The sequence below is a fragment of the Hemicordylus capensis genome, chromosome 2 (assembly GCF_027244095.1).
Source record: "Hemicordylus capensis ecotype Gifberg chromosome 2, rHemCap1.1.pri, whole genome shotgun sequence".
Lineage (NCBI taxonomy): Eukaryota > Metazoa > Chordata > Lepidosauria > Squamata > Cordylidae > Hemicordylus > Hemicordylus capensis.
In genome coordinates, this window is record NC_069658.1 from 151,735,495 (window position 1) to 151,756,072 (window position 20,578).

At 46.0% G+C, this 20,578-nt stretch overlaps 1 long non-coding RNA gene across 1 annotated transcript; it reads left to right on the forward strand.

The window, feature by feature from the left end:
• The first annotated feature begins 238 nt into the window (after positions 1 to 238).
• LOC128344696 (uncharacterized) lies at positions 239 to 15,383 on the forward strand. The gene is made up of 2 exons (XR_008315992.1): positions 239 to 429; positions 13,530 to 15,383. It is a non-coding gene; the product is annotated as an uncharacterized LOC128344696 (long non-coding RNA).
• The last annotated feature ends 5,195 nt before the right edge of the window (positions 15,384 to 20,578 follow it).

Genomic DNA, 20,578 nt, shown 5'->3' on the forward strand with positions numbered 1-20,578 from the left:
ATAAGCGGTGAACATTTCAGCAAAAAGGCAGAACAGCAGTCAGTGTTGCTAAAGCTGAGCTGCTTTGTTTTGCACTAATGATTAAAAAAGCATTGAGCCATGTTTTGTTTCCTGACATATGCAAAGTATATTGCCAATGCTGATTTAATATATACAAAAAATCCATTCCATTCACTACATGTTCTCTGTGCTGAGAACTTTAAAATGTACATCTTCTCACCTAGGTTGTGGACAAGCTGGCTATGGAGGCTCGCTTAATGAGGAGCTGCGAGGCCCCCTGCTACTTGCAGTGGGATGAAGAGCTGATCAGCCTAACCCGCAGGTGCATTTCAGATAAGCCAGCAGACATGGGTCTTAAGAATGTAGCTCCTAGACAGCAGCAGGCTGAGCAGAAATACAGGTCACCTGGTCCTAGGATTCCCAACTGTGGTGAGTTGCATTTTTCATTATCTTATATCTTAATCTATGGCCTCTTTTTGTCTTATTCTGTCTCTCTCTCTCTCCCCCTCCCTTGCAACCCCATTATTTAGTCAACAGGAATCATAGTAAAGGACTGGGGTTCTAATTCAAAAACATATATGAAAATATTAATGTACTGAGCTAACTTGCACATAACAATCCACAGGCTCCGGATCAGAACAGCTAATATAACATGATTTAGTGGTTCATCTGAAGTCTGCATTGTTTAAAATCAGCTGCTAAGTTCTAAACATCAGACCTAGTATGTGCTGCACATTGGATTTAGTTTCCAAATACATTTCCACCACTCTTAGAAACATTGGAAGCTGCCTTATACTGAGTCAGACCATTGGTCCATCTAGCTTAGTATTGTCTACACAGACTGGCAGCAGTTTCTTCAAGGCTGCTCAAAAGCCATAGTCTTTGACAAACAGGGTCCCATAAAATTCTGTTTTGGCCCCCATGATTTTTAACATCTCCATGTCCAAACAAAGCATCTCTGCCACTCCCCTGGGGGAGGTCCTTTGGGGACTTGATGTTGGATCAGAGGAACTGTGGAATGAAATCAAAGAAGTTGAAGGACAAATGTGAAAAGAGACTGCCAAAGACCAAGAAACAGAAGAAAGCAAAATGGATGTCAGAACAGACGGTGGAAATTGCCAAGAAGAGGAGAGAAGCCAAAGTCAAGAAAGATAAAGACCTCATTAATTAATTTAAAAGGGAATTTCAGAAAGCTGTTAGAAAAGACAAAGAACAGTACTACAGTGGCATTTGCAAAGACCTCGAGGAAGGAAATAGACATGGAAAAATAAGGCAAGTTTTCCAAAAGATCCCTGAACTCAGAGGGAGGTTCCAAATTCCAACCTTGTATTGGTATGTTAAGAAATGCCAAAGGACAGATAGTAACTGATTCAGAGAAGATCAAACAGAGTTGGAAGGAGTATACTGAAAATCTGTACAGCAGGGACACCAACATCCAAGATACTCTGGAACAGGGATTCTCAACGTTGGGTCCCCAGATGTTTTTGGACTCCATAATCTCCAGTCCCAGTGCCCTTTGGTTGGGGATTCTGGGAGCTGAAGTCCAAAAACATCTGGGGACCCAACGTTGAGTATCCCTGCTCTAGAAGATATTCCTATTTGCAAGAACCTCTAGTACAGGAATATGAAGTTAGATTAGCACTCCGGTCATTACCAAGTCAGAAGGCTACAGGAATTGATGGAATAGCTACAGAAATATGGCAGGTAACAGAAGAAGAATCAGTCAAGGCTCTAACCAAACTATGCCAGCAAATTTGGAGAATGACACAGTGGCCAACAGATTGGAAGAGGTCAATCTACAAACCCTTACCAAAGAAAGGAGACTTAACAGATTGCACTAATCATCGCACAATATCCTTAATTTCACATCTCGCAAAATAATGCTCAGGATCATTCAATGCAGATTAGAGCCTTATGTGGAAGGGAAATGCTGGATGTTCAAGCTGGTTTCAGAAAATACTGAGGAACAAGAGATATTTTGCTGATGCATGCTAGATCATTGAGAAAGTCAAAGAACACCAGAAATAAGTCAACATGTGCTTTATTGACTACAGAAAAGCCTTTGATTGCATTGACCATGAAGTTGTAGAATATCCTAGGAAAATGGGTGTCCCAGAACACCTCATTGTTCTCATGAGAAACCTATCCACAGTACAGGAAGCCACAGTCCAGACGGAACATGGTGAAACAGACTGGTTCCAGATTGACAAAGGAGTAAGACAAGGCTGTATACTTTCTCCTTCGTAATGTAATGTGTAATGTAATTTTATTTACAGTCATTGACCAAACAGAGAGTAAAAACCAGTAAACATTAAAATATGTATATACATATATACAGTTTATGATTGGGGTGATATCCCATTATACCTTTTAAAAGCAATATAACTAAACTTATCTACAGGAATAGAAATTAAAGCATCTTTGTCTGAAAGCAGATGTTTTACAAGGTTAGCATCAGATTGATCTGCCAGTTTACATATTAGAGGAGCAATAAGGCCTTCCCTGGGATACAAATGGAGATTACAGTGGAGAAGGATATGTGCGACAGTTTCTGTATCTCCTGACCCACAACGGCAGTGTCATTCTTCTAAAGGCACACCTTGAAACCTCCCAGCTAGAAGTGCGGATGGAAAGGAATTAACCCTTACTCTTGTGAATATCCATCGAAACTTAGAGAAAGTCATTGTCGACAGATATTTTGCGGGGAAAAGATCCATTTTAGTTCTTATAGCTCTATCAAACTCTGGAAGCGCAGCCCAGTTTTCTTGGATCTCAATTTCAACAAAGCGTTGTCTCACTACTCTTTTCGCGTTCACTAGACCCAATTCCAGCAGTTGGGCTGGGTCTAAGCCTAGAGAGGTGAGCTTCGTACTTACTGTAGTACACCATAATGGCTGGGGACTAACTGAAAGAAACTCAGGAATTAAACCAACTGGTCGCAGATGTATTTTCAACCAGAAATAAATAATCAAAAGCGAGGCCCGAGATTCAATTTTTATGAAACCAGTCTCTGTCCTTAAAGTCACATTTGCTGTACATTTTGGTGTACCAAATAAATTCCTCAAGAACCCTGATTGAGTTCTTTCCAAAGTGTCAAACCTTGAGTATGGACCTAGTTGTATGCCATACAATAATTGCGGAATGACCTTTGCGGTATAAAGCTTTAAGGCAGCTGGTATGTAGCCTGCACCCTGAGTTCTGAAAAATCTTAAGATTGCTGCTGTGCTGCGTTTTGCCGAATCTGTGAGCATACTAATATGTGCTGATTTCCCAGCATTATATTGAAAAATTACCCCCAGGTATTTTAATTGATTTAATTGTTCGGACAATGGTTTTCCCCGTGACACTCTGGATGCGAAAGCTGGACTTTGAAGAAGCAAGCTAGAAAAAGCACTGAAGCTTTTGAACTTTGGTGTTGGAGAAGATACCATGGACAGCCAGGAAAACAAACCAATGGATCCTAGAACGAATCAATCCAGAATTTTCATTCAAGGCACAAATGACCAGGCTCAAACTATCATACTTTGGACACATTATGCAAAGTCCAGATCCCTTGAGAAGTCCATAATGCTGGGAACGGTTGAAGGAAAGAGAAGAAGAGGATGACCAGCAGCAAGGTGGATGGACTCGATTACGACAACAATGAATGCACCACTGAGAGACCTTAAAGGCCATGTTGAAGATAGATCATCCTGGAGAGAATCTATATGTGGTTACTAAGAGTCGACATCAACTTGACAGCACTTAATCAATCAATCAATCAAATCAATCATCTCCAACAATTTCCCTGCTAGATAGAAGCAGCCAAGTAGGGCTAGATAGAAGCAGCTAAGTCAGGCAAGGATCCAGCGAAGAAGTAGTAGGCCGCACTGCCCCAAGCAGCTAGTCCATGTCCTCCGGCATCACATATGGAAACTGATCCAATCTAATACTGCAAGGAGGATTGCTGGCCACCACCTTAACAGATTCCACAGAAACAGTGGAGTCGAAGTCGCCTGAATAAAGTATAATGTAAACCTAGATAGTAGATTTTAAAATTAATGTGCTTGCAAAAGAGACAGGAATCCAAATACCACTATTTGCGCAAAGACATACAAAATTAAATTATTGCAATTTTGGGCAAGACCATCACTGAAAAGATCTTGTAAGCAATCTAGAAAGCAAAGTACTATTTTATAATATTGGACTGCATTCCAGACATCAGTCACATTGAGCAGATGATGGTTATGATTCATTTTGTTTCCTGCAAAGAAGGCACTGTGGACATAGAAGAACATTCCCTAGGTTTCCTGGAAGTGCATGATGCAACTGGAGAGGGTTTGTGTGACACTCTTGTCAATCAACTGCATCCCTGGAATCTTAATATTGGTGGTATGAGGGACCAAGGCTACGACAACGGAGCCCACATGAAAGGGAAAAGGAATGGGCTGCAGAGGTGGATTTTAAAAATGAACCCTCAAAGTAAAATCAAGCAAGAAACAAAACACAGAATTAATGTGTGCCACTACTCAAAGAAAGTTGCTCTCTGAAGCCAGCCCCTTCCAAATAAGTGCAAGCACAAATGCAGAATGAATGTGTGCTACTCAAAAAGAAATGTCCCTGAGGGAACCATCTTTACTTATTTCTCACTTTTCTATGTATTTCAACACTTTTCTTGTGTTGAAAAGCAGTATACAAATAGCTAAAACAGAAGCAAGTAGACTTCCTCCCTTCAAAACTCTTATTTTTAGGTCCAGGCTACAAAGTTACCTAGATGCACCTCTGGGGAAGCATATGTGTTCACTTATATATGCTCATGCTCAGTTTTAATAGAGAATAAAGATCAGCGTGCCAAAGGTTTCACAGAAAAGCTAGGTGCTCCTCGGAATATCCCAGGAAATGTGTGGCTGAAGCCATTTGAGCACACATTGCCTGCATTCCAAGCAGGGTCAGCTCTTCCGATGAAGCAAGAGATGCGTTGCATCAGGCACAGCTTGCTGGAAGGCGCAGAGCGCCACCCACTGGGCTGGGAAGGTGCCGCTGCCGATGGAACTTGAGCAAAAGCAACAAAAGTCTCAGAGTGTGCTGTGCCCTCAGCCTGAGCCCCGACCCCCTCCTGTGTGTCCCGGGGTGGGGGGCTCCTGCCTGTCTCTTTCAGGGCATGGAATCTGCATACAAGTGGTTTGCAATTTGCAAAGACAGACTAGCTGAGGTGGGGGGTGGACTCAGCTTCCCTTTGTTCTGCTCAGTCTGAGTCAACAAGTCATCAAGTCAAAACAAAGGGACTCTCTTTGTTTTGCAAAGGCACTCAAACAAACCTGACCAGAGCCAAGTCTAAAGAGGCTCTCCAACTCCCTTTGCTTGCTCTCTGGGCTAGACTCTCTGTTCATGCACATAGTCACTCCTCAGCTCATGGGTGAGGCTCTTCAGATCAGAGTGAGGAGAAAGGAGACATGGGGAGCAAGACCACAGGCACAGTCTCATTTCAAAGAGGAAGCATCCTTTAGCATTCCTATTTCAAAAACAGTAAGCAAAAATGGAGGGGTGCAAATGGGGGATGTTTTGTGAAATGGGGAGATACCGGGCATGGAATCACTCTGTGTCTGTGATTCTGGAGATGGCAGAGTACTGAATGCAAAAAATGCAGTGCCTGTAGAATCCAGGGCAAAAATGCAAAAATGCAGTATGTTTTAGTTGCTTAATGCAGTATAATGTTCAATTTAATTTTCAGCATGATTATTTTGAGTAAATTGAGTAGAATTTACAGGCATAGGTAGGGACTATTTTTTAAAGGGTGAAAATAAGGAGCAAGGACTACTTGAGTGTTTTGCCTGCTTAATCATGAATGTATGCACAAAATTGAGATTAATTGGCACAAAGGAAAAAGCCTGTGTGTGATCTTGTGTAAGTTTCAATGATGAGATAGAGGGGAGTAAGAAGGATTTTGTGAAGGTGGTTGTTCATGCTGGCCAGTGAATTGCTGTGAAATGAATACCTTACTTATATGTTACACCTTAGTTTAAAGAATATACATACGGATCTCTCTCTCTCTCTCACACACACACACACACACACACACACTCCTCATTCTGTTCTGGACATGTAAAGGTAAAGTGTGCTATTGAGTTGGTGTCTACTCCTGGTGACCACAGAGCCATGTGGTTGTCTTAGGTAGAATACAGGAGGGGTTTACCATTGCCATCTCCTGCGCTGTATGAGATGATGTATCAATGTGGTGTAGTGGTTAGAGTGCCGGACTAGGACTGGGGAGACCCGGGTTCAAATCCCCTTTCAGCCATGAAACTAGCTGGGTGACTCTGGGCAGGTCACTTCTCTCTCATCCTAACCTACTTCACAGGGTTGTTGTGAAAGAGAAACTTAAAACCGCTCTTGGCTCCTTGGAGGAAGAGCGGGATATCAATGTAATAATAATCTGTAAGGGACAGAGGAGCCATGAGATTTCATAACCCCATGAGAAATGAACCTGTTCTTCTATATGCCATAAATAATATAGCTTGAGGGGCAGATACTTTTCTCTTCTCAGCTATCCTGGAGACCTTACTTCTTGTAAAGTCAGAGCCAGAGGTGGGGGGCTGGAGGTGAGATATAATGTTTTTGTGTGCCACACTGTGCATGGCGCATTATTTGCATGTAGGAAGATAGGAAGATAGGAAGCTGCCATATACTGAGTCAGACCATTGGTCTATCTAGCTCAGTATCGTCTTCACAGACTGGCAGCAGCTTCTCCAAGGTTGCAGGCAGGAATCTCTCTCAGCCCTATCTTTGGAGAAGCCAGGGAGGGAACTTGAAACCTTCTGCTTTTCCCAGAGCAGCTTCATCCCCTGAGGGGAATCTCTCCCAGTGCTCAGACATCAAGTGTCCCATTCATATGTAACCAGGGCAGAGCCTGCTTAGCTAAGGGGACAAGTCATGCTTGCCAGCACAAGACCAGCTCTCCTTCTGTTGTATCAGTTTGAATCTGTAACTGACATTTCCATCAGTTCCCCCTAATTGTCCTTTCAAGTGGCAATCACAGAAGCTGATGACAAAGGTGTGCTATCCCTTTAAATGCCACAGGCCTTGGACGGTTCTAAGCCAGGCCTGCCTTCTGACAACTGGGATGGATTCTTCAGCCTTGAATTTTTAAAACAGGCTTGGCTGCTGTTCCCTGATGGCTTGCTTGAATTCTTGCAGTCCTCAATATGGTTTCTCTCTATTTTATTTTATTTTATTTTATTTTATTTATTTATTTGTCAGATTTATATACCACCCTTCCAAAATGGCTCAGGGCGGTTCACAACATGATAAACAATTAAAACAAATGAACAATGAAAATCATATTCTTAAAACTGGGTAGCCATTCCCCAGGTCATCAGTATCTAGCCAGCAATGACTCTCTTCCCTGGTAAACTGACTTCCTGAAAGGGAACAGGCACCTTAGCTCTTTGCCTGCCCTTCCTCCTTCAGCTCTGACTCCATCTTCAGCCTTCTTCCTAAGACTTCCGTCCCATGCAGTATCTTCCACCCAATCTGCCTGAAACCCCCATCACAGGCCCTTAAATGTGTCTGCGTGTGTGTGTGAGAAAGAGAGTGATGTGCACACACTGCCTTGATAGTGCTGCCCAGAAGAAAACTCTTTCTGCTCACTGATGGTAAGAATTAGAGGGAACTCTGGTGGGAGGGCAGAAACTGGTGGGGAGAGAGAAAATAAAACAGTGCTATTGTAGGACTGAAGGGAAGATTATCAAGTGACTTATAGAGTGAATTAAGATGCCATCCACTTCAGTTTCTAACTATCCTGCAGGAACTGGGCTACATAGGAACACATCTATCCAAACTATTTCATTAGCATAGAATGGTGCTTTCTTAATAGTTACAAGTGAGACTTCATTGGAAGTTTTAATAGTAACCTATAAGTAACAGAGCCAGCGTGGTGTAGTGGTTAGAGTGCTGGACTAGGACCGGGGAGAGCCGAGTTCAAATCCCCATTCAGCCATGATACTAGCTGGGTGACTCTGGGCCAGTCACTTCTCTCTCAGTCTAACCTACTTCACAGGGTTGTTGTGAAAGAGAAACTCAAGTGTGTAGTACACCGCTGTGGGCTCCTTGGAGGAAGAGCGGGATATAAAATGTGGGGTGTGCAGAGGCCCTGGACTTTGAGTGGGGGGGGGCATTTTAAAATCTTGTCTCTGGGCCCATTCCAACCTTGCTACGCCCCTGGCAATAGCAATAGGAATAGCACTTACATTTATATACCGCTCTATAGCTGGAAGCTCTCTAAGCGGTTTACAATGATTTAGCATATTGTCCCCCAACATACTGGGTACTCATTTTACCGACCTCGGAAGGATGGAAGGCTGAGTCCACCTTGAGCCCCTGGTCAGGATCGAACTTGTAACCTTCTGGTGACAGGGCGGCAGTTTTACCACTGCGCCTCCAGGGGCTCATGGATAGGATGTTTTAGGAGAGAGCTCCTGCAGTTACCGTATTTTATGGACTATAAGACTCACTTTTTTCCTCGAAAAATATCCGCCAAAATTCAGGTGCGTCTTATATGTTTTAACAGTTTAATATGTTAAAACTCTGAAAAACTGGATTAAAATTAAGGTGCGTCTTATAGTCCGTAGCGTCTTATAGTCCATAAAATACGGTAAGCCTTTGCTTCAGTTTGTTTTCTTTATTCTCCTTCATGACCAGCCTCTGGCTATGGAGGGAAACAGGAGTCACCACTCTTTGGGTCTGTCCCTGCCTGGTGGTTTCCCTCCCCCTCCCCCCCTTCCTCTCCGCTTGGATCTGCAAGGGTGGGGAAGGGAGCTGCCTCTCTTTGGAGCCAGCAAACAAACAAACAAACCATCAGATAAGATTTCCTGCTCAAGTTAATCCTTTTAGCTTGCATTCGGCTTGATTGGCTGCTTACTAAAGTATTTGCATTTGTTTGGAGGGGTCCTGGTCAGCGCGGAGTTCCTCTCAGAGGAACCCTTTCAGGGCTCAGCGTTGGAGGCTCAGGCCTCTCAGCTGCGCACGTGTTTTCTCCGCTCTTGCTGTTGCCGCGCCTTAGTCCAGCAGGACTGCTTCAGATTCCCCCTGCAGCCTCAGGCTCAGGCAATGGGGACGGGGACCTTGGGGCGGCACTTAGCCAAAACCCCCAAGAGGTCCAGGCGCAGCGGACGCCAAGAAACAGAGGCGCCAGCCTGAGTGAGTCCTTCCAAGGTACTTTTAAGGGAGCGCCTGTTGATTCAGGTGGCCAGCTGGAAATCAAAAGCGAAAGCAACCCAATGGCGCCAAGTGGAAGGCTGGATCCAACAAGCGCCTTCGCTTTGAGGGAGACGACCAGAGCCCGGTGGGCACTATCCTGGCATCTCAGCCTCCGCCCATTGGGGCCTCAGCGTTTGAGGGGGAACCGGCTGGTCCGCACCCTCACCGGTCACCGCTGTAAGTAAAGACTATTTCTCTCCCGGGATTCTCAATGGCTGCGTGATTTTTTTCGGAGCAGTGGGAGGAAAGTGGTCTTGTGGCAGCAGGCATGAATTTTTTCCCCTTTGCTAAGCAGGGTCCACCCTGGTTTGCATTTGAATGAGAGACTGAATGCTGTAGATATAAAAGTTTTCCATTGAGCCACCGACAGCCTCGCTTGCTACTCCCCTGGCATGGCCCTTACCAGTTCTACGGGGTCTCACCCCTTACATGCAGGGACACGTGTCTAGCTCAGTATTGTCTGCACAGACTGGCAGCGGCTTCTCCAAGGTTGGGAGAAGGTTGGGGTCCGCCCTGGTTGCATGTGAATGGGAGAATAGCACTGTAAGATCTTCCCCTTAGGGGATGGAGCCGCTCTGGGAAGAGCAGAAGGTTCCAAGTTCCCTCCCTGGCTTCTCCAAGATAGGGCTGAGAGAGATTCCTGCCTGCAACCTTGCAGAAGTCACTGCCAGTCTGTGTAGACAATACTGAGCTAGATGGACCAATGGTCTGACTCCGTATATGGCAGCTTCCTATGTTCCTATGACATCAGAATGTATTTGCTCCAGAGGACGCTGTGACTCTGTCTGTGTCTGGCATGCAGAAAAGCTGGGTCTCACCCCTTTATTAATAGCAATTAAGTAAGCAACACTTTATTAAGTAAGCAACACTGGCACCTTGTGGCAGCTTCTCTGCATGACTCCACTTTAAAGTCCTTCATAAGTCCCTTTCCCCCAAGCTCATTGATCACATGTATTTGCCTATGTGCTAGTCTTTTAGGCCATATGGTAGAACACTTCTTGAGTTTTCAAGAGTCTGCAAGCCTGGCCTGTTCAGTTACACAGTCCAATCGAAAAAGCACATCTTTACGCATATCGGCTGTCATATTGAAATCATCATCTTTGGTGATGGAGTGTCTGAGGGGGTTGGGGGTGGGAGGCACTGCTTTGCAGTGGTTCCGCTCCTACCTCTCGGGCAGATTCCACACGGGGTCCCTGGGAGACTGTTGCTCTTTCCAATCTGAACTTTCATATGGTGTTCCTCAGGGCTCCATATTGTCTCCAAAGTACTTTAACACCTACATGAAACCGCTGGGAGAGATCCTCCGGAGATTTGGTGCAAGGTGTTATCAGTATGCTGAATGAAAACTCTCTCTTACAGACTGTCTTATGAAAAGACACTTGTTCTTATTACACACCTTTTCCTTTTTATCTAATCCTAAATCCTTGTTACTGAAGTGTGCTACTCTTCATGTTGGGTCTGTGACACACCTTTGGAGGCCTAGGACTGCTCAGCCTTTTGCGGGAGTGCCTACTTCTAGTGTGCAGTCCACACCCAGCAGCAGTGTCATCTCCACTTCCTGGTCCAGCAGCAGGGTGTCCCTGGCAGCACCAAGGGAACCGGCACACCAGTGTTAGTTGCAAGTGAAAAGTGACTGCTGGCTAGGGCACTGGCCTTCACTTCATCTTGTGGCAGCATACTCCAAAAACCCATCCCAAACATGGTGCACGATGTGAAGAGAGGGTGCACCTCTGTCATGCCCTCCATTCTTTTCTTCTTTCTAAATGAAAAGGTCCCTGTTGCCTCCACCTTTTCCCTTCCAGGAAGGAGCTACACCCCTGAGCTCTTTCGTGGTCCTTTTCTATGCCTTTCCCAGCTCTAACATAAGCTTGGTGAGTTGGGTTGAGCAGAACTGCACACAGTGTTCCAAAGGTCTCTGCACCAATGCATTTTGGCAGCTTTCTTTACTTAATTCCTCAGCCAGAAAGAAGACGGCGCAATACCTGGAAACCTAGTGGGCTACCTGTATTGCTGCCCCAGCTGTTCTGCATACCTTCCATTGGCCCCCTCTCCTCCAAATGTCTGCCTAAGGGTCTCTTTCTCACCTTCTCCCTGCTCTCTTCTAGGCTGCGAAGGGTCTGCCAGTGCTGCAGGCAGCTCTTTCAGACCTCCCCCACACGTGACTCCAAGGGGAAGCCCCCCAGACGGAGGTTCTTCAAGAGGAGGAACCGTGTTGAGCCAACTTCGGCTCCTCCTCCAACTGCAGAAGGGGGCTTCCAAACGTAGTCGGGAGTCGCAATTGGTGAGGAGGTGCCCTAGGCTCCGGGGGAATGGTTGGGACTGGGGGTGACTGTTTTGGGAGGGTGGGACAGCTAGTGCTTAGCAAACTGGCAGATTTGTGGGCCTTAATTTAAAATTTGTGGGCCTGAATTTCTTCTTCCCTTCCAGCCTTGAGCACTGCATGGCAAAAAAAGGAAAGAGCTAAGGTAGGGTATCATTGAGTAGAGGGCCTTCCTCCACATAGCCCAGGTCATTTCTGTGAGAGGCATTTGCTCTGCTCTGCTCTGATCCTTTCCCCAGTTCTGCAATCTCCCTGAGAAGTAGCAGAATAATCCATGAGGGGGTGGGGTCCCCAGAAAGGGCTTGAGAGCAACCCACGAAGTAAGGGTGTCTGGTCCATTTCCAGGAAGCCACAGAGAAGTCCTTCCATCACTAACAGCTCAATGCTTCTAATTTTCAAATCATCCTCTGGTGGACCTCCGTCCTTAATTCCGTTTCACAGCAAGTGAAAGTCACAGAGTCCAGGGGCCAGGAGGACTTATTACAGTTTAGCAAGCCTCATATTGTTGAAGCCATTTTGGTGAGTGAGATGCAGCAGAGAATGGAAGAGAATGACCAAGCGCAGGCTCAGTCCAAACCTGACTGCCAAGACTGTGTGTTTGGGGCATCATCTTGATTGTTTGTTTGTTTGTTCTATTTATTATTTCTCTATATAAGCAAATTTGGAAACCTTTGTTGAAAGACAGTGTGAAAATATTGTTGTTGTTGTAACCATAGTTCTTCGAGTGGTCTTCTGTGCATTCACACTCCCGCCCTACCTCCCCACAGCAGCTGGTCTCTTTAGTTGAGCGGCGGTCTCCTTGACTGAGGTAGTGTGGGGTTCAACCTACCGAGGGAGTGGGTCTTCCTGCTCTTTTTTCCTTTTTGGGGGGTGAAGCTTTGGAAGGTTCCAGAACGTGGCTCTGCGCAGGCGCATAACCCAAGTGTGAACGCACAGAAGACCACTTGAAGAACTACGGTTACTGGTAGGAAACCTGCCCTTTCCTTGATGCCCCTTTTCATTCCTCATTTCATTCCGCATTTCATTCCAGCCCCTTTTCATTCCTCATTTGTGTGTTTGTGCGTGTGTGCATTTCTTTTAGGTGGCAAATCTGAGCTGAGTAAGGTAAGCAGTGGCAGAGGTGCTTTTACTCCTGGATTTGGGGGATGCAGCCCCTGGAGTCCATACTCCTTGGGGGCTCCCAAATAATCTTTAGTCAGTCCTGGGTGGTGTGGTTTGTGCCCTCAAGAATGTATGTGTTAAAAAATGTTTAATTTGCCATGTGGGGTGTGGGCTCCAAAGTCCTTTAGGTCCAGGCTCCAAAATTACTTAGGTGCACCTCTGAGCAGAGGTGATCTTGCCAGCAGCTCTTTCTCTTGGGGGGTTGTAATTTTTATCCCCCAATTAATTAGCAGAGCACTAAAGAAGCTACCCATTCCAGTTACAGAGTAGTTGCAGAGTTTAGTTGTTGCAGCTATTTAGAGAAGACACATGGAGATTCTTGTAGAATAAATACAAAGTATTTATTGGTGAAGTATACTTTGGTTAGGAAAGACCTAACCCTAATTTATAAAAGAACATAATGAATAGGTGGGGGAGAGAGAGAGATGTTTCCATCTGCTCTCTTAGAGGAAAGGAAGGGATTCTTTCTGACTCTCAACAGGAAATACCTGAAGAGTCCTATCAGGGGTTATAGAGTAGAGACCGATAGAACAGTTAGGGAGACCCTTACTCACTATCTCTACCCCCAATGCCCCTAGTGGTCATAAGGCTAGTTGGTGCAAAAAGTTGATGCACTGGTAGTCCATCTCCAACACTTTCCCGGGCTATGCAATGTAGTCCTCTACATTCCTCATTTGTGTGTTTGTTTGTTTTAGTTGGCAAATCTCAGCTGCGTAAGGTAAGCAGAGGCAATTTTGCCATCCTGTCTTTCTAGTGCTAATCAATGTGTTCCTTTACATTCCTTGTGTGTGTGTTTGTGTGTGTTTGTTTTTAGGTGGAGAATCCCAGCTGGTTAAGGTAAGCCGAGGCAATTGCCATCAGGTCTTAGCAGTGCTATGCAATGTGTTCCTGTTCATTCCTTGTTGTTGTTTTGTGTTGTGTGTGTTTCTTTTAGGTGGCAAATCCGAGCTGGGTAAGGTAAGCAGAGGCAATTGCCATCAGGTCTTGCCTGTGCTATGCAGTGTGTTCCTTTTCATTGGGGGTGTTGTTGGGCCTCGTGGGGTGCAAGGTCTCCATCTTATTGATTCTACCCCTGTTTAGGGGTGCCAGTCGGTCTGGCCTCATAACTCCTGAGGTCTTGGCAATGTCCTAGGCTAATGCCTCCACAGGCGTTCCTTTGCCTCTGTCACCTGCTGGAGACTTGACTTCCCAGAGCTGTCTGCCTCTTGACAGCTCTCAGCTGTCTGCCCCTCATCACAGGCCAGGCCATTTTATAAAACCCTGAAATCTCACAGCAACTCTCATGAGACCTGGCGATCTCACTATTGATCACACGAGAGTTTGGAGTGTGATCTTGCAATATGCTAACAACGTCCCATGAGACCACATCAGTGTCGGGTGACACTAGGTCACCCGACCACGGGAGCCAGTAGGGCCTGCCGATCTCAGCAGGTGGGGGTTGGGACACGTCTGAGGGCGCAGCATTCCTGCCCTGGTTGGGATCGTTCCCACCGTAGCCCTCTGCACATGGGAGGTGAGGCCTAGAGATGTTGGGACCCTGACAGGTGTGTACGAATGGTTCAATAGCAAACTGGTCTGCTGCGAACCAGGCTGGTTCGATGGTTTGATCATGAACCAGACAGGCCTTCAGGAAAGGTGGTCCAGTCCAAGATCAAGCCAAATCAGCCCTGACCAGGAGGACATGGCTCCCATTTGGCCGTCCTCTGTGAGAAGTGGCTACATGCATGGGATGGCCAATGGGGTCAGTGTGGTGATGCCGCTACTTATGCGCCACACATGCTTCCTTCCTCCAACTTTGCAGGCTTTGCGGCTCCCGCCCACCCTCCCTAGTTCAGTGAGAGATTAGCTGGTCGCTTATGGGCCGAGTAGGAATTTTTGGTCTTCACCTGATTGGCTTTGTGTGGAGATTTTTTCGCCTACTCCTCACTGAGTGTCTTTTAAAGGGAATAACCCCCCTTTTAGGGGTGGGAGTCTGGTTGCAGGTTAAGTGGTCACTTTGGCAGGTGAGTGTGGGCTTTGGAGGTTAAGACCTCGATTGGTGCTCAGCCATAGGTACCTTTCAGGTAGAGATGGTTTCATGTAACAATCTTTCAGGGTTTTGTGGCCCAGGGGTGTCTGAGGTGGCCAGAGCCTAAGGGGTATACTCATGGGTCAAATGGGCCGTAAGCCAGAATTTGGCTTTTAAAAAGCCAAATCTTGTCACCTAGCGAATGAACCACTTTTAGGGCACTGTTTAGCTGATCCACTCAGAGCTTTGGGGCTGGAGGGGTAGTGACCAGTGTTTCCTCTAACAGGGATTCCCAGATGTTGACTACAACTCCCAGAATCCAAAGCTACAATGGATTTTGCCTGGGGATTATAGGAGTTGTAGTCCACAACATCTGGGGATCCATGTTGGAGGGAACAGTGGTGGTGACCCTGGTGGCTACCTCCTTGACACAGTAAACTGTGTGGCTTGGTGGGGCTATGCTGAGGTTTCATATGGCATCTGCCAAGCCTGGCTGCTTTGCCCAACAGTGAGAGGAGCTCAACCCTCGCTAGGAGGCTGTGCCTACCCAAAAAGGGGATTGGAGTTGCCCACACTCTAGTTTAGGGAGGTTATAGTTATATCTGTTGCAGATCTCTGCATAGTTTATAGTTAATAAAGTGGCCCTAGTTTTCATCCATACACGTGTGTCCTGTCTTCCTTTGGGGATCTGGGGGCAAAGACTTAATGGCTTGGCAATGCTGTCCATCGAATAGCAGACTATCAAAGAAATTCTGGACTTCAGTCATAGAACCATCAAATTGCTTGTAAAACAGAAAAAGTGTCAGGCCAATTTTCTTTACAAACAATGATAAGAAAAGGCACTTCTCCAAACAACGGAATGGAGGATATTCCGGTCAGAAAAAAAGAGGCAGCAGAACAGGCATTGTTGCCGGAGCTGAGCTACTTTATTTTGCACTCATTGCAATCAAAACCACCTTTTATTTCTTTGAGAAGAAGAAGAAGAAGAAGAAGAAGAAGAAGAAGTTGTTCTATAGCAAATGTTAATTTATTAAATAAATAATTACATTTGCCACATGCTGCCTTGGCTGAGTATTTGAAAATATGCATTTTTCTTCTCACCTAGGTTGTTCCTTAGTGCAGAGAAGCAGGTTGTGGAGATATCTTGCTATTGGCAGTTGGATGCAGAGGCGCTCTTACCCCCCGACCTTGGGGAAAATGTCAGGGGGGCCTTCTGCTACCACCCCGTGCCCACCCTGTTACAGACCAGGCCTGATCTATATACCAAACATGCTCATTAGCCAGTATACAAAACAGGTCAGGACCATAATGTCACCAACGTGACCTTGTTCTTTTATATTGATGACCACGTATGATCTGGATTGCAAAGAAGGAAGGAGATCAAACTAGTCCTCAAAGATGTTCAATGGGCTTTATTGAACATAAAAGGCTGAAAAACAACCTAGCAAAGCAGAATTGCTAACAGTATTAAAACAGAACATCTAGCCAGTACCAATATTTTCCACCCAGTGTGCCTCAATGACATATGTGTGTGCAATTAAATCTTCCTAGAGCCTCTTACAGTTTAGATATAGGCGGAAAAGGGGGGGGGGGAGGAAGGAAGGCTGAGGGCTGGTAAGGTTTTTGGGGGATCAGAAATTAGTAAGGGGACAAGGGGAAGGGAGCAGGAGAAGGGGAAGGGATGAAGGAATTCCAGGCTTGTAGGAGCAGCATATTTACCAGGCTGGAGAATGGTGGATCTTTCAGCTGAAGAGGAGAGACTGTAACTGGGAACAGCAACAGAGCGATGGTCTGGCTTCTGGTGGTCAAGCAGACAGTTTGCTCAGAGCGAGGCAGAGAGTGAAGGTGCCATGGCTGGGGAAAAGTCTTGACTTCTCACTGCCCAGTAGAAGTCACAGGCAGTTCCTGTCCATGAGCAGAGTTCCTGAGCAAATCTTTCTGTAGGCACAAGATAGCTAGCGTGTGAGCAGAATGCCCGTAGGCACAGAACTGCTAAACTGCCATGTCCAGAGACTCCTTCTTATAGTGGTTCCATCCTTTGATGTCCCTTTTTAGTCTTCTGGATCACAAAAGGCATTTATTCCTGCTATCCTTGGAATATTGTCTTTTAAATATCAAAATTAGCTCAGGATATTTGATCAGTCCAGAGAGATCTCACTCTCATCTCCTGTTAGCTGTTATCTTGAGGAGGGGAGAAAGTCCAAAAGCAAATCTGCATCCCAGATGTGCTAGCCTGGTCCCAGAAGGTGTTAAAAGTTAGCAATTAGTGAGAGGGAGTTAATTCTATTTGTGTGAGACATTATTTCTTGTATACCTCTATCTAGTGTGTATTTGCAACCAAAGAATATTCAAAGTAACATCAAAAGGGTAAGCATGAGTGAGGCAAGTTAATCAACACCTTTGACTTAAGGCAGAAGCATCCTGTTACTGGACACAGGTTAATTTCAGCAGTGTGAGACTGGTAATTAAGCCTGACCCATTGTATCAGTGAGTTTCCGCAAACCCTGATAAACAATGCTCCATTCCCCTGACTCTACAAATCATTGACCAGGCAGTCATGAGATTCACCTCCAGTTCAGACATTGAACTGAACTCTTAAAATAAATCAGACACAGGCCTATATTTCATCATGCTTCTGAGTTGGTACCTCTGGTTATGATGGGTTATGACCATTCACAACAACCCTGCCGCTGCCCGGCTGCGCTGAACCTCCAGTGTTTTTCAGAATTTTTGCTGCCATGTGCGTGGCCGGGGGTGGGAGGTTGATCTAGCAGGCCTCCCCTCCGTGTCGCTGGGCGGAGCAGCCCTTGAGAACTGCGAGGCACTCCAGCGCACCTGCGCAGTGGGAGTAGATCATCACAAGCCCCTGGATGACAGGCCCAGCGGCTGCTCTGCCCATCGCCACCACCACCATGGAGGGATGCCTGCTTGGATCACCCCCACCCTCACCGGCCATGCACATGGTGGCTGCAAAAAGGTGGCAAAAAGGGCAAGGAGTGGTGCGGGGGCCAGGGCAGTGGCGTGTGCAGGCAGCGGCGCAGGAGGCCCCCTAGGTTTGCACTGAAAATGTCCAAGATAAAAAGAGAAGGGCTAAGAAGCATTAGGTGTACTTAAACAATGCCCAGCAACTAAATTCCAGCAAACAATTCCCAGCAAAACTGTCTAGAGATGTCTATATCAGGCAGTATAAAAATTAAATAAACCAATAAACCAATAATAGGTTTGATGTTGCTTTGCAGAAGAGCCGCTTTCTGTTGATTAGGGCAGGAAGAGAATTCCTGCTGTAATACTCTGACAAAGCAAAGGAGAGAGAGAGAGAGACAGAGGATGTTGACACACAGACCTCTAAGCAGGGCCGGCTCTAGGGGATCTGGCGCCCAGATGCAACATTCTGTTGAGCGCCCTTAGTTATCGTGAAAAATAAAAATTCGAAATACAATTAGTCTGTATTCAAAATTTAATACACAAAGATTTCATGTAATTATGTGCATAACACTGTATCTAATATAATTAGGCATATAATATATATGGACTTTGAAGAAGCCAGATAGAAAAAGCATCGACACTTTTGAACTTTGGTGCTGGAGAAGACTTTGGAGGATACCATGGACAGCCAGGAAAACAAACAGATGGATCAGGTTGGGATCATGATACTAAGGATTCAACCTCAGCTGAAGGAAACTTAGTTGAGTCAATGTCAGGCTGCTCATTGTTAACGCTGATTTAATAGGCTGAGGCAGGCAGCTCCTCCCTCAAGAGCAGGGAAAGGGGAACCTGTTTCCCACTCCTTCCAGGGCGCAGCTCCTCCACAGCTTTTCACCCTGTCTGGTATCATCTGCTCAGGCAGCTCCGTCCTCCCTCAAGAGCAGGGAAAGGGGAACGGCCGGACCCGCACGCAGGAAAACAAGAGAATTGGCTTGGTTGGTTGCTGCTGCCTGTTGTTTAAACCTCCCCCCCCCCCCACAAAATGCCCGCAACAAGCTGAGAGGGGAGTCACAGCAAGCACAGCGTCTGGAGCGCGGGAAGAGGAAGGAGGCGCCAGCGGGAGATGGCTGGGATGCTGCACGCAGGCGCCAGGCAGGTCCACGTGATGCACAGTAACAGCGGCGCCAGCAGCAGGGCGTGATGATCGGGTTGGAGCGGAGGGACCAGGGCCGGACTGGGGCACTGAGAGGGCGGGGGAACATATGTGGGGAGGGCGCCAGGTTTTCAGCAGAATGGGTGGGTTTTACAGCCCTTTTTTTGGTTTCATTTAATAATTAATTTTTTTCCTGTTAACTGTTGATATCTAAACTCTGTTTTCTGTTGTTGTTGTTGTTATTAACATATTATATCCCGCTCTTCCTCCAAGGAGCCCACAGCGGTGTACTACACACTTGAGTTTCTCTTTCACAACAACCCTGTGAAGTAGGTTAGACTGAGAGAGAAGTGACTGGCCCAGAGTCACCCAGCTAGTATCCTGTCTGAATGGGGATTTGAACTTGGCTCTCCCCGGTCCAAGTCCAGCACTCTAACCACTACACCACGCTGGCTCTGTTACTTATAGGTTACTATTAAAACTTCCAATGAAGTCTCACTTGTAACTATTAAGAAAGCACCATTCTATGCTAATGAAATAGTTTGGATAGATGTGTTCCTATGTAGCCCAGTTCCTGCAGGATAGTTAGAAACTGAAGTGGATGGCATCTTAATTCACTCTATAAGTCACTTGATAATCTGCCCTTCAGTCCTACAATAGCACAGTTTTATTTTCTCTCTCCGCACCAGTTTCGGCCCTCCCACCAGCGTTCCCTCTAATTCTTACCATCAGTGAGCAGAAAGAGTTTTCTTCTGGGCAGCACTATCAAGGCAGTGTGTGCACATCACTCTCTTTTTCTCTCACACACACACTTAAGGGCCTGTGATGGGGGTTTCAGGCAGACTGGGTGGAAGATACTGCATGGGACGGAAGTCTTAGGAAGAAGGCTGAAGATGGAGTCAGAGCTGAAGGAGGAAGGGCAGGCAAAGAGCTAAGGTGCCTGTTCCCTTTCAGGAAGTCAGTTTACCAGGGAAGAGAGTCATTGCTGGCTAGATACTGATGACCTGGGGAATGGCTACCCAGTTTTAATAGTTTGATTTTAATTGTTCATTTGTTTTCATTGTTTATCATGTTGTGAACCACCCTGAGCCATTTTGGAAGGGCGGTATATAAGTCTGACAAATAAATAAAATAAAATAAAATAAAATAAAATAAAGAGAGACGGAATTGAGGACTGCAATAATTCAAGCAAGCCATCAGGGAACAGCAGCCAAGCCTGTTTTAAAAATTCAAGGCTGAAGAATCCATCCCAGTTGTCAGAAGGCAGGCCTGGCTTAGAACCGTCCAAGGCCTGTGGCATTTAAAGGGATAGCACACCTTTGTCATCAGCTTTTGTGATTGCCACTTGAAAGGACAATTAGGGGGAACTGATGGAAATGTCAGTTACAGATTCAAACTGATACAACAGAAGGAGAGCTGGTCTTGTGCTGGCAAGCATGACTTGTCCCCTTAGCTAAGCAGGCTCTGCCCTGGTTGCATATGAATGGGACACTTGATGTGTGAGCACTGGAAGAGATTCCCCTCAGGGGATGAAGCTGCTCTGGGAAAAGCAGAAGGTTTCAAGTTCCCTCCCTGGCTTCTCCAAAGATAGGGCTGAGAGAGATTCCTGCCTGCAACCTTGGAGAAGCTGCTGCCAGTCTGTGAAGACGATACTGAGCTAGATCGACCAATGGTCTGACTCAGTATATGGCAGCTTCCTATCTTCCTATGTTCAAACATGCAAATAATGGGCCATGCACAGTGTGGCACACAAAAACATTATATCTCACTTCCAGTC